This window comes from Corapipo altera, unplaced genomic scaffold, assembly GCF_003945725.1.
Source record: "Corapipo altera isolate COAL_440 unplaced genomic scaffold, ASM394572v1 70, whole genome shotgun sequence".
Classification (NCBI taxonomy): Eukaryota; Metazoa; Chordata; class Aves; order Passeriformes; family Pipridae; genus Corapipo; species Corapipo altera.
Genome location: NW_020884911.1, coordinates 2,148,964 through 2,161,166, shown reverse-complemented (window position 1 = coordinate 2,161,166; position 12,203 = coordinate 2,148,964).

Sequence of the window (12,203 nt, the reverse complement as noted above, 5' to 3'; positions counted from 1 at the left end):
TGGAGTTTGCAACCTTTCCCTAAAGCATGAGCTTATGCAGGAGATGGCTGTTGTTTACTCACTTCCAGAGTTTTTTTTTTATTGTCACCCTGAATGTCACCAAATCATAGGCATCAATTTGGGAGAGGAATATAAGTTTGGCTCAAGTGTTTTTGTGAGCTCCTTTTCGTCAGGGATAGAGCAAGTTCCCACCACTAATTCAGCCTCTACTCTGATCAAATGGTTGGTGAGGGAAGGAACCACGTGACCAAAGCTTGTCTGGCTTCCACTGAGTTGCCAACACACTGCACCGAGTGTCAACAAGTGCCTGTTCCCCCCTGCATTCTGTGCTCTTGTGGTAACACTGCTGAGCCATAAAGCCATCAATTATTTATTTGGGAAGCGTTGCAAGTGTGAGTGGCATTTCTGGAACCTGCAGCTTCACAATTAAGAAATAAAGCAATTTCTTCTACTGTCAGTGGCCTGTATCTCTGCTTGCTGAGCTGCATGCTGGGCAGCCAGAGGAGGAATTGTAGGGGCACAATGCCATGGATTTGCTTTGCTGGTGTAATTACTTGGCAGCATTGTCAATATTGTCTACCTCACTTAGCAAAAAAGGGATATTACTGTGAAAATCTCAACAATTATATTAAAGGAAGCCTTACTCAGGAAGCATCAAAATTGTATTGCAGCAAGCCTTCAGAACAATTCCTTTACTTGGATTTCTCCCTCTCTTCCTTGCTGCTTTATCCTGAGTCCAGAAAAACCCCATGATGTGGTGGGCAGAAGTAAGGAGTGAGTGTTAACCAGCACAAAAGCTGCAGCATTCCTGGCAGGGCAGTGATTTTTGTCCTTTGGGTCAGGGGGAAGCCCAGCACAGCAGCACTTTCAAACTGACTTAGAGGAGGAGAAGCTACAGAGGAGATGGGCTTGGGAAGGGTCAGCAAAAGCAAATGCTGAGGTGTAACTGTGTGTGGGAGGGAAATGTTTTCCCATGTTGGTGGTACCAAATATTCTTGATAGCAACAGTCAGGGTCCGATTCTGGAGACTCATTTGTGCATCTTTGGGTTTCTGACTCACATCTCCCTTACAGAAGAGCAACTCGTTAAGAAAAGATAAGAAGCAATTCTTACCATCAAAATCTAGCAAATATTCACTGATTAGGTTTTGCCCCTTGATGCCAGAGCAGGCTCAGATCTCTGGTTCAGGAAAATTTAGGCAGTGGCTGCGTGCAGGGAGGGAGAGGAGCTGGCAGTGGGCCAGGAGAAGCGTCAAAAGCTTGTGCAGAAATGGTTTCTGGGGCTTCCAGGTGCAAAAGGCACCTTTTGTCCTGTAGTGGAACAGTCACTCAAGAAGATGCCACATTCCTGTGAAATGGAGCCTTTGCCTGACTACACCATGGAATTGAAGGATTCTGATACTGAGAGGTGCAAAAAGTCAAATTTGGGTTGGTTGAGTGATAGAGGCCTTTTGAGAAATTCTCATTCCCACACCAAGTGGTTGGAAATCAGCAGCAGAGTGGCCTGGAGCCTGAGCACTTCATCTTTTGGACTCTTTTTTTCCCATTCCTTTTTCCCCCAGACTGGGTTTCTCCCTGCAGGTCATACTTTCTTCTTCTATCGTTTAAGCAGTTCAGTCATCTTTTTATTCTTTTACTACAAGCAAGACACAGAAAAAAACAACCAACCCCAAACTTCTGTTTTTCTGTAATTGCAGCAGCAACTTTCATTTGAATATTTCAGCTGACTGAGGAAATTTGACTGAATAGCTCTCGTGGAAGAAAAGTATCTGTGCTCCACAGTTCAGTGAGCTACTGGAAGTGGTGCCTGGGGGATGTCCTGTCCACTGGTATTAAATTTGTAAAGCCTGGCACTACAGATCCATGTGCAGCTAAGTTAGAAAGAAAAAGCCCAGTTAAGGTGTAAGTGTAATGTAAGCCAGGATGTTTATTAATTAAACATTTCTGCTCATTCCTCAGCATTAAAATTGTTGGAGCTTTTCAAGTGCAGGGAATACTTCATTTCACTTATCCACAGTAAGCATGAACTTCCTGGCCAGAGAGGTGGTCACAAAAAAACCCCCAGACTTAATGTGAAGTCTACACTGTCCCCACCCACTGCTGCAGCTCTCCAGTGCTCTCCATAAAAAAAACCCAAACCAAACCAAAATAAAAACAAACAAAAAAAAAGGGTTTGGGCAGGTTATAACCCTTCTCCCAACATCTGTGACATAACACTGTCCACAGAACACTTGGGCTTTAATTGTCTGCAACGCCTGTCTGGAAATGAACCTTCTCAAAGCGAGTTTGAATCTTCCCTTTTCAATGTAAGCAACATTTTTATGTTCTCAAGGAAAAAAAAATCCCCCAGCATTGCGAGGAGTGCTGTGTTCCACTTTATGAACCCTGAGGTAATGGCTCTGCTCAAGTGTGTGCAGGAGCCTGTTAGTGCCTGGGAAGACATTTGGTACCGATTGACTGGGAACTAAAGCATCGTTTTCCCTCTCATCCCAGCATCAGGATAATATTCCATTGGAGCCCCTGGTTTGATTGATACATCTCAGCAGCAGGACACTTAGGCTTTTATGTCAGAAAATGAAAATGAAATATTTTCTGTCGCTGAGCACAACAGCCTGGCACGCAGTAGTTAAAATCCAATGAAGTTCCAATCAATCCTGTAGTTACTAAAATACCTAGAATGTTGCATTTTTGTTCTTCCAGGAAAATGCCATAAAGTTAAAATGGTGACTAGTCAGTATTTGGTCTTTTAAGGCTCTAAAATTTCCCAGCCTGCCCAGCTGCTAAATATAGACAAGCAGTTGCATAAAAAGCAGTTTGGAATACACAATATCCAACTCACCCTTTCTGCAAACTAAAAACTCTGTATTTTACAAGCAAATTTGACCTACTGATAGTCAGACAGATACATTTTGCCCCTTCCTCAACTAGGGCATCGAGTTCTAAAAAGCCTTTCCTAAAAATTCTAATAATCTAGAAAATATTTAACTTGAATAAATCCCCTCGGCATTGGGATAATCTTGGATTTTTTTTAAAGCAAAAAAAAAGTAAAGGTTGTTTCAACTTTTTATATGAACTGCCTGTCTTGACAAGTTCTTAACTTCATTATATTGTGCCTCATTAGTACTTTAAAACCTGCTGAAGCTAAACTGCATCTTACTTGCCTATTAGTTCAACCTTAGGCCCATCAGCAGAGCATTACCCAATGTCTTGGGAACAATTAAGGCAATGCCTTCCCTACCAAACAGTTCCTAAGTGGACAAAACATATTTAACAGTAGAGTTTGTGGCACATGGAATGGAAATGCAATGAAAGCTACTGGGAATATGCATTAATCCTAATGCTGAACAAGTTCCTAATAACTCACTTGAAACTCCTGGGGATATAGTATCAAGTATGTACTCTCTAAATGCTACTAATGAAACATTTACAGTCTGCAGTGATAAAAGGGAAATAGAGGAGTCTGTGGCCAGTTAAAGGGCTTCTTGAACAACACCCAGAATGCAAACGTAAGATGTATGTGATTATTGATCTTTTCAGCAGAAAGACTTTATGAATAATATTCATACCATACCATTAGAAGCTAAAGTAGCCTGGGAATGAAGCATCAGCAGGAGAGCAATTGATGGATTTAGACAGGTCAGACAATGTCATTCTGAAAGCAGCTAATCAATATGGACAAATGTGTCAGAAAGGTGATTTGAAAAATGACTTTATAATAAGGGAAGGAAAAAAAGGCAGGTTCCTTAGGTCCCCAATTTTTCCTCCCTCAGAATTGCATATTATTGAAACAAGGTTGTTAACTGTTTCACGTTTCCACAAGCAGCAAAAAGAAAAAAAAATTAAGCTAAAAAACCCCCCAGGGACCAAGCTCCGGTTTCACCCACTGACAAGAAGTGACTGGGCTGAGCCCTGGGGAGTTTTGCCCAGTGCAGCCACCGTGGTGTCCCTGCTGCCCAGTTTTACAGCTGGGCCACACATTATCCCACCTCCTGCTGAATCCTCTCTGAAGCTGCAAACTTACCCCCAGGATCTGGGCACCATTTTGTTGGAAAGGGTTTTTCCAGCACTCCTGAGGAGGCACAGCTTCCTGAGCTGGGTTCTTTTTTGGTCTGATGGCTTTACCTTGCTGGTCTGGGGAGCTTTGTTCTCATTCCAGTGGTGCAAAGAGATCAGAGAGATGTACTTGGTTTCCAGTTGGACGTTTTCAGGAGCCAACTGCCAGCCTTTGGATATTGTTAAGCTTTTGTCTTCCAAATTAAGAAGTGCACATCCCACTGAAGTGTGATGTTCTTTGCTCTTTCAGTTCCCCGTGGCCCATCAGCTGCCTGAACAGCACCTGCTTGTCAGGGCTTGTTTGATTCCAGACTCTGTTGGCCAAACTTCTGCACTGGCACCTCTTCTCTCCAAAACCCAAAGAACATCCAGTGACTAATGTTGAGGGCTCCAGGTTAATGCTGAGGAACTGTTTCTACTTCTGACAAAAACTTCCTCTGTGACCTATTGGACAAGTAGCCAAACCTGTCCTTTGCTACCATTTTCACCTCAGTAAAATAAGTAGGAATGTACTTCACCACTTGAGAAGTTCATAGTTACAAAACTCCCCTGAGACATTCCAAAGGAAGGAGTAAAAGAAAAGGTTTTAAGTACTTAGAGGATCGTTGTTATTCCTGTTTTTGTCAAAAACATGGCTATCCCCAATTTATTTAAATCTCAAAAAGTAGGAAAAGTAGATCATTGAAAAGCAAGGGATGTGGAAGTTTGGCACCAGTTCCTTGTTCCTTTTAGGCCCTGCTGTGTCAGAGAGCACTGTTAACTGCTTCAGCCCCTCTCAAATTCTTCTCTATCATCCTTCTCTGTGTGACTCCCCTCCCTTTGATCCAGTAGTCAAATGTGTCAGCTGAGGGATGATGTTTTCTTCCCCAGAATGGCCTTTCTTTTTGAGGCCCATCTGGGCCATGTCACCTGAGCTGGAGTTTTGGTTTCAATATCCTGGAAGTATTGTACCGCATCCAAGATGACTCTCCCCGTGTCCCTGGAAGAAGGAATACTGACTTGGGTATCATCAGTAACCTCTTGACAGAGTTTTTATTACCCTTTGCAAACATTCCCATGTCAGGACTGGGGATGAATGTGATGAGGATGAATGTGGTCCCTTCCATGCCTGCAGGAACGAGGGCTCTGGGGGAAGGTTGTCCATTGCCACCCTCTGGGCCTTCCAGGGAGGAATGAATGGAGCCATTGTAGCGCGGTGCCATCTGGAAGCAATCGAGGCAGGGAAAAGATTGAGGAACAATGCAGGCACATCCAGTATTCCCTGGCTTGTTTAGGTGCTGCTTCAAGAGATGGCAAATGCATTGCAGTGTGAAAAATAACCGGGGGCTGAGAAGTGCAGTCGGGATTATTCACTAAGCAGGACATTCCCACAGCTGCTGAGGAGGAGAAGGGCTTTGCAGGTTGCAGTGGGGCAAAGTAAATAGAACTCGGCCAAGCCCTAATGTATGGTGTTGCCATGGGATTTAGGTGCTGAAAAAATCTCCGGAGCAGTTAATTAGGGGTGAGATAAGAAAGGGTTTATTTGCCAAGGCAGTAGATGTTACAAGACGGGCACCCCTGTGCCCGAGAGGTTACATTTTTATAATACCATCCATCCAATCCCAGATGTGTCCACCCTGTGGCCTTTACTCTGGACCGCCCCGGGGTCCACCCCCTGAAAATGGGTCTGGGGTGCATTTCGGGACCACCTACTTCATCACCTTCATCATCATCAGAGCACAAAGGGTACATAGTTACCTAATTCTTGACCGTACTCTGTGGTTTAGGCCCAGATATGCTGTTCTGTCAACTGTCTAGGCCTTGCCTTGACAAAAGACTAAACATTTCTATTAGATTTGGGGCTATGAGTGATATAGGGAGGATAGAATGGGGTAAGAGGGTTAAGGAATGTGTAAACAAGGGTGCTACAGGGAAAGGGAAAGGGACAAGGGACAAAGAAGGGAAGGGTTTCTGCTTTTAAAACCTATTTCCACTACTTATAAAACTTACAAGTCTTACAAATATTAGAAAAATAAAAAAACCATTAGGGGCTTAAGGCATCAATGGGAACGCTGGTGCCACTGTACTTAGTGGAGCAGAGATTTGCTCAAAGCTTTCCTTTTGCTGCTGGTTACAGGTTTATTAGACATGGACTTGTTTGCTCAGTGCTGAGTCTTGGTTTAAGGACTGAACAGATTTACCTGTGGTGAAGTGCAGCTCAGGCATGGCCTTGATGTCAGCCTGGAGAGCAGACCTTTAGCTCTGGAGCTAAACCTGGGACAGTCACAGAGCTCATAACAAAAACCTGATCCCTTCCCCTCCTCTTCTCTCCTTCCCTGCCAATGACAGAGTTCCAGAGGTTTGGCATCAAGGTTCCTGTTTCTCCTGTTACTGTTGGTAATTATTTAAATAACACAAACTCCCCAGAACGAGCATTACAAGAACATCAGTTGTTAGTTCTGTGATCAGGTTCAGAGGAAAAGCCTTCAGGAATATCAGTTTTTCCTTCCCTCCACAGTCCTGCCTCTTTGGCTTGGGTGCTCACAGCAATTCCCACTGGTAGCAGTAGGTATTGAATAGGGGTTTTTCTCTCCCCCTGACGCTGCTCCAGCAGCGCGAGGTCAGCGCTGCTTTCCCTCTGGTGTTCCCACCTCAGGAGAATAACAGTGTTGAACTGCAGTCCCCAGTGTTTAGAGCCACCAAGTCCCCACTCCTGAAGCTCCTCTTTGCTCCTGAGAACAAAACCATATTCTCCACAGTGCAACGTGCCCATGCTATTAACCCTGGCACCCACTGACCCCCCGGCCCCATCTGCCAAACCAGACCTGGAGTCTGTTTACAAATCTTACTGATGCTCCCAGGAACGCTGGGGTGTAAAACAACAGTTTGCCTTGAATGCATTTTGATTTTTCAGAACAGTTTTATCTTGAAAGCAATCCTGTAAAGCCTTATCAAGCAAAGCCCTGGCTCCACTGTCGCCGTTTGCTGAATTAAACAGCGCCAAACATTTAACATTCTAAATGAATTAGGCTGGGAGATGTGAAGAAAGCTGAGCTTTAAGATGAAATGTAGGACAAACTCAAAAGGATGTTTTGCCTGTTTCATTCAGCATTAGTATCTTGCCTATAGGCCTTCCTTTGAAATAATCTGTGAACATGGTTCCCATATAATTAGCTGAGCAGTGAGTTAGGTGTTTAAAAATATTTTTTCAGGTGCTTTTTTGTATTCATGATAGCTTCTCAACACCAAAAATCAATCTCAATCAAAGCTGCTACCGAGTTTATCATAAATTATCATGAAAAGGTTTTCTACTGAGTAGATGGTTAATTACTATCTAATTTGAATAATTTTGCATATTAATGAGAAATGAATGAAAATCATTTTTAGATTTTTAACTTCAGCTGAGAAACCCATGGAGATAATGGCCCCCTTTTAAGATGCATGTGATCCTCTTACTAAAGGAGACTGAGAATTTTTTTTCATTTACCAACTTGTTTTAAATTGATTAATGGATTAGTGTTTTTGTCATTAATAAACTATATCCAAATGAAAGACAAGTTCATTATTTGACTGCGTGGCCTTATATCTGCTGCCAGGAAAGAAAAAAAGTGACTGACTGAAAACAGATTAAGGCTTTGCTTCGGGAGGATGGAGCCTGGCACAATCCTTTGTAAATGCCAGAACGCTGGAAAAGGGGGAAGTTACGCAGGGCTGGTTGGAGGAAGGGAGCAATTCCTGTGCTCTGGTATGTGACACGTGGAAAGGTATCCCAAATTTGGGAAGGTATCCCAAAAATGGAAAGGTAACCCAAACATGGAAAGGTAACCCAAATATGGAAAGGTAACCCAAAAATGGAAAGGTATCCCAAACACAACCCCCTTTCTTCTCCTCAGCCCCCACAGCTGACTGTGAGTGGGTAAGAGCCCTGCCCCTGGAAAACGGAGGTGCAGCCTTTGTGCTTCCAGTGGGAAGGACCAGAGGAGCCTCGCTGGGAGCTCACTCAGAATTCCTCTGCCTTCGGGCTTCCTTGAGCACCAGTTTGCAGGGAAATTATCTGAATTACTGTTGCCTCACTGAATCAAACCAGTTCAGCATCTGCGGCGAGAGACACGAGACCCGAAATACAGATTGACACAGCAATGGGACTGTAAGGCCAGTGGAAGCTGGGGTCTGTAAATGACACCTGGAAAACCTCCTGGATTTTCTGTTGTCCTTTCCTGTGGCCTTTAGGGAGGTGCCAGGCTCTTTGCAGAGTGCCTGGAACAACCCAGCCCCGATTCACAGCTGTGTGGTTCTCTGCCTGCTGCAGCCACATGAAGAGTAAATAAGGATAAAATACACCACTGTATGAAACCACACACTTGTTCAGGGATGTTAACATTGCATCTATCAGGATTTGGGTTTCTGGGATTCTTCCCTGCTGATTTTCAACCATGCAGTGTTTATAATATGAGCAAAAGGAACTTGCAATGAAAGTGAAGGGTTGTGTGTTAAAAACGAGTATACAGTGTGCTCTTAGAATAAATAATTCATTGCCAGAAGATATCAGGGAAGTCTAAGGAGTGGCATTTATATAAATATAACAAGACTATCCAGATTTCTAATGGCAAATATTTAAAGACAGGAGGAAAAAATTTTGTAGGGAAATAAACCATCCTGCTTCAAAGCATATGCCAGACATTACCTAACTGAGTTGGGGAGAAGGGCACATGCTCATTGCAGGAGGTGTCTGACTGCTCCTCTGCCTGCAGCAACTGGGGAGAGATAACCTTTGTCCAGAACAGATTAGGAAATCTAAAGCACACCAAACCCGTGATCTGCCCAGTCATACATATTTTTGTTTAATTATTTTTCTTTACTTTGATAAATGGAAAGGAAAAATTACAGAATCACAGAGTCACTGAGGTTGGAAAAGACTTCAAGATCATCAAATCCTGATCCCCACCTCATCAACTAGACCAGAGCACTGAGTGCCATGTCCAGGTGTTTCTTGGGCACAAGAATTTTATACATTTATTGACATGCATTCTATAATAATTCTATAATCCTGGGGCTCTTTAGGGCTGTGATCCTTACTCCTGATTGCAAGGCAAGTGGTGCTGTGTTTGGTGGGAATCTGAACTTTTCTGGGAAGAGGCTTCTTAAAATACAATGTTGTGATTGCTGAATCTGCACAAAACAAGAGGTTGGAATTCTCGAGGTGGAACAGGGTATTTAGCACACACTTTCCATTCTGGATAATGATAAACAGACAGGTCAATCTGCTTAAAGGTTTGGAAGGTATAGATTAATGTGACATGCACCCCAAACTGTGGGGAGGTAAGAGACTATTTTGAAGTTCTGCCACTGAAGGATCTCATGAACCATTTTATTTTCAGGTTTTCTGGTTTCTTGCACTGTAGAGGAGACTCTACAGCTTGTACATTTTCTGGTGACTGAAGTATTTACCATCATCAGAAGCATCAGCAGAAGGTCAGACTGACTGCATGAGATTGTGTGAATGTTTTTGCAGCTTTCATTAGCAAAATTATTTTAATTAGTGAAGACCAAAGTAATTGAAGGAGAAGGTCATTTTATTTGTTTGGGATCAATGCCTCCACCACCAGCCTGGTAGAATAGATATTTCCAGTTGTGAGGACTAATTCTGACCTGGTGTAAATCAAGAATAACTCCACTGAGGCAAAATAGAGCCCCTCCACTATGACACTTGAGTCCTAAACCCTGCTTTGGTGGTGAGGAGTGCTGCTGGAGGTCTATTTACATTTGATCCTTTTCAGAAGTACTTTGTCTCTTCAGCAGTCTGTGGACTAATTAGACTTACAGGATCATCTACAAAAGCATAGTAAACTTTTAAATACAAAATGTTGAGAGGTGTCTTTCCATTATATCCAAGATATTGTAAGAATGTAGCAGGACACTGACCTTGCTCCAGGTGGAAGTTGCTCCCCCTGTGACCACAGGCTGACAAATCATCCTAAAAGTTGTAATAAGGTAGAAGGGTATTGCAGGTTCCTTCATGCTGCACCCAAAAGTAAATGTTTGCTCATCTACTTTTCAAATACCCAGTTCTTTTTCCAAGAAGACCACACATAGGGAAAGTGAGAGGAGTAAAGGCAGCCAAAAGTTAAGAGCTCTGCTGGCATTACATTTTCTTTAATTTTGTGATGTTTTCACCTCTCCACTTTGTACATTGGTTCATGCACAAATTTCCAGTGCACCTTTTTCTGAACTCCTCTCCTGAATGGCACAGCTCTGGCTCCAGAAGCAGTCAGAGGAAAGGGGATATTCCTAGAAGGCAGTGAGAATTGTAAGATCCAAATGCTTCAAACACCATTTGAAATGATCAAGGGCAGGGACCACTCCTGAAAATTACCACGCTCCAAGAAGCCAGGCATTTAAAATAAAAACACCACAAATAATTGCTGGGCTTGTTCTGTAGCATAGGAATGGCCAAACTGTGGCACAGTTCCAGTGCCACTTATGCTGAGGGTAAATTTATAGTAGTTGCAGTGAAGTCAATAGCATTTCTTTGGACTTCCAAAGGTTACTGAATGTCAAAATCTGCTTTCATGCTGGGAACAAAATAATTCTAAAGATATACCGAGGGCACGATCCTAATTTGCTTCAGCAGCCCTTGGCCTCTTTGTCATATAGAAACCCAGGAAATCACAGAAACTTGAGGTTTGTGTTCCTTTTGGAGCCTGGGTGATGCTCCCAAGGCCGTGTGAGGAAGCAGAGTGAGGCCCTGGCCTGGTTTCGGAGGGCTGGTGGATTGGCACGCCCTCGTCTGGAACGGGGAGCGTTCCCTTGCTCCACTGGAACTGGGTGATCCTCATTTCCTTGGCTAGAACTGCCAACCTCAGGGCAGGCAAAGCCCTCCCTCTGCTCTCTGCTGTGCCCTGGAGTGCACAGGCTTGACATACTTTAAAATGATAAAAACTTCCTGAACTCCAGGCATGGCTCAGCCCAGGGCGAGCTGTCGAGGAGCCGTGGAGATGTTCCGCCTCATTTCAACAATTAGTGGATTATCCTTTTGCTGTTTGATTATCTTTGTTATAGCCTTGTGTGTGTTACTGAAGTCTAATTCCCACTGATTTCGATGGGTGAGATGTGCTTTTTGTTTTAATGATAACTCTGGAATCTGGAATTAACTGTGCCAAATGAGGTTGCATATGGAGGTCTGAGTTAATTCCTGTTTAATAGAAATAAATACAGGTGACTCTCCCTCAGGAAAACAGAGGCTGCAAGGTCGTTTGGCTCACTGAGCCATGGGGATGATGCTTTTAAGCCAAGCCTGAATGGTGGGCACAGTTAGAGAAGTTTCAGAAGGGCATTTTGGATTTGCATACGTGCAGATGAGGTGGCCTAAAACAAAGCACCTTGAGGAATGAGAGGGATGTAGCTCCCATATCGGAGCATTCCTGGGACAGCTGGGGCAAAACCAAGGTAACCCACACCGTGTTCTGCTTTTTGTGGAGATGCAGTGACCAATCACACGACTCTGTTGGCTGAATTCTGTGTTGACAGTGATCCAGGTGAAGCAGCAGAGATGACAGGGAGTTTGGCAGGAGGGGTGCAGTCGGCATATGAAAGGGTCTCTCTAACATATGGGCATCAGTGTATATTTGTGGATTAATACATAGCTACTCTCCTGAAAAATAGCTTTTAAAATTGTCCTTTCTGCTTAAAATGTCAATGAAGATTTAATTATCAACCCAAACATACCTAATACATATGTAAGAGAGATCCTGGGGAAAAAAAATGTTAGAGGACACAGAAAGAAATCACAGCCAAAACTTGTCAGTGTAACCATTAACTACAGTGGATCAGTGCCAGTTTACACCGCCCGAGAATCTGGCCACAGTATCTATTTAGAACACACTGTCCTACATCTCCTGTGATATTTATTTTCAGTCATTAGGATACCTTTGGCAAAATCAGCTCCAGCTTTATTCCAGGGGCAAGTCTTGAATGAACTCTAATGCTTAATGTTCTTTTTCAGATTTCTTTTATTTGTGTGTGTAGAATAATCCAGCTATACACAGGACCTTAGAAACTCTGTATTTCCACGGGTTACAGATTTTCTGATATATTTATAGTCTAATTATAGAACTAGTTTTGTAAACTTGTACTTCTTAGGTAAGATATTCCAGAAATCAAAATAGTCAACAT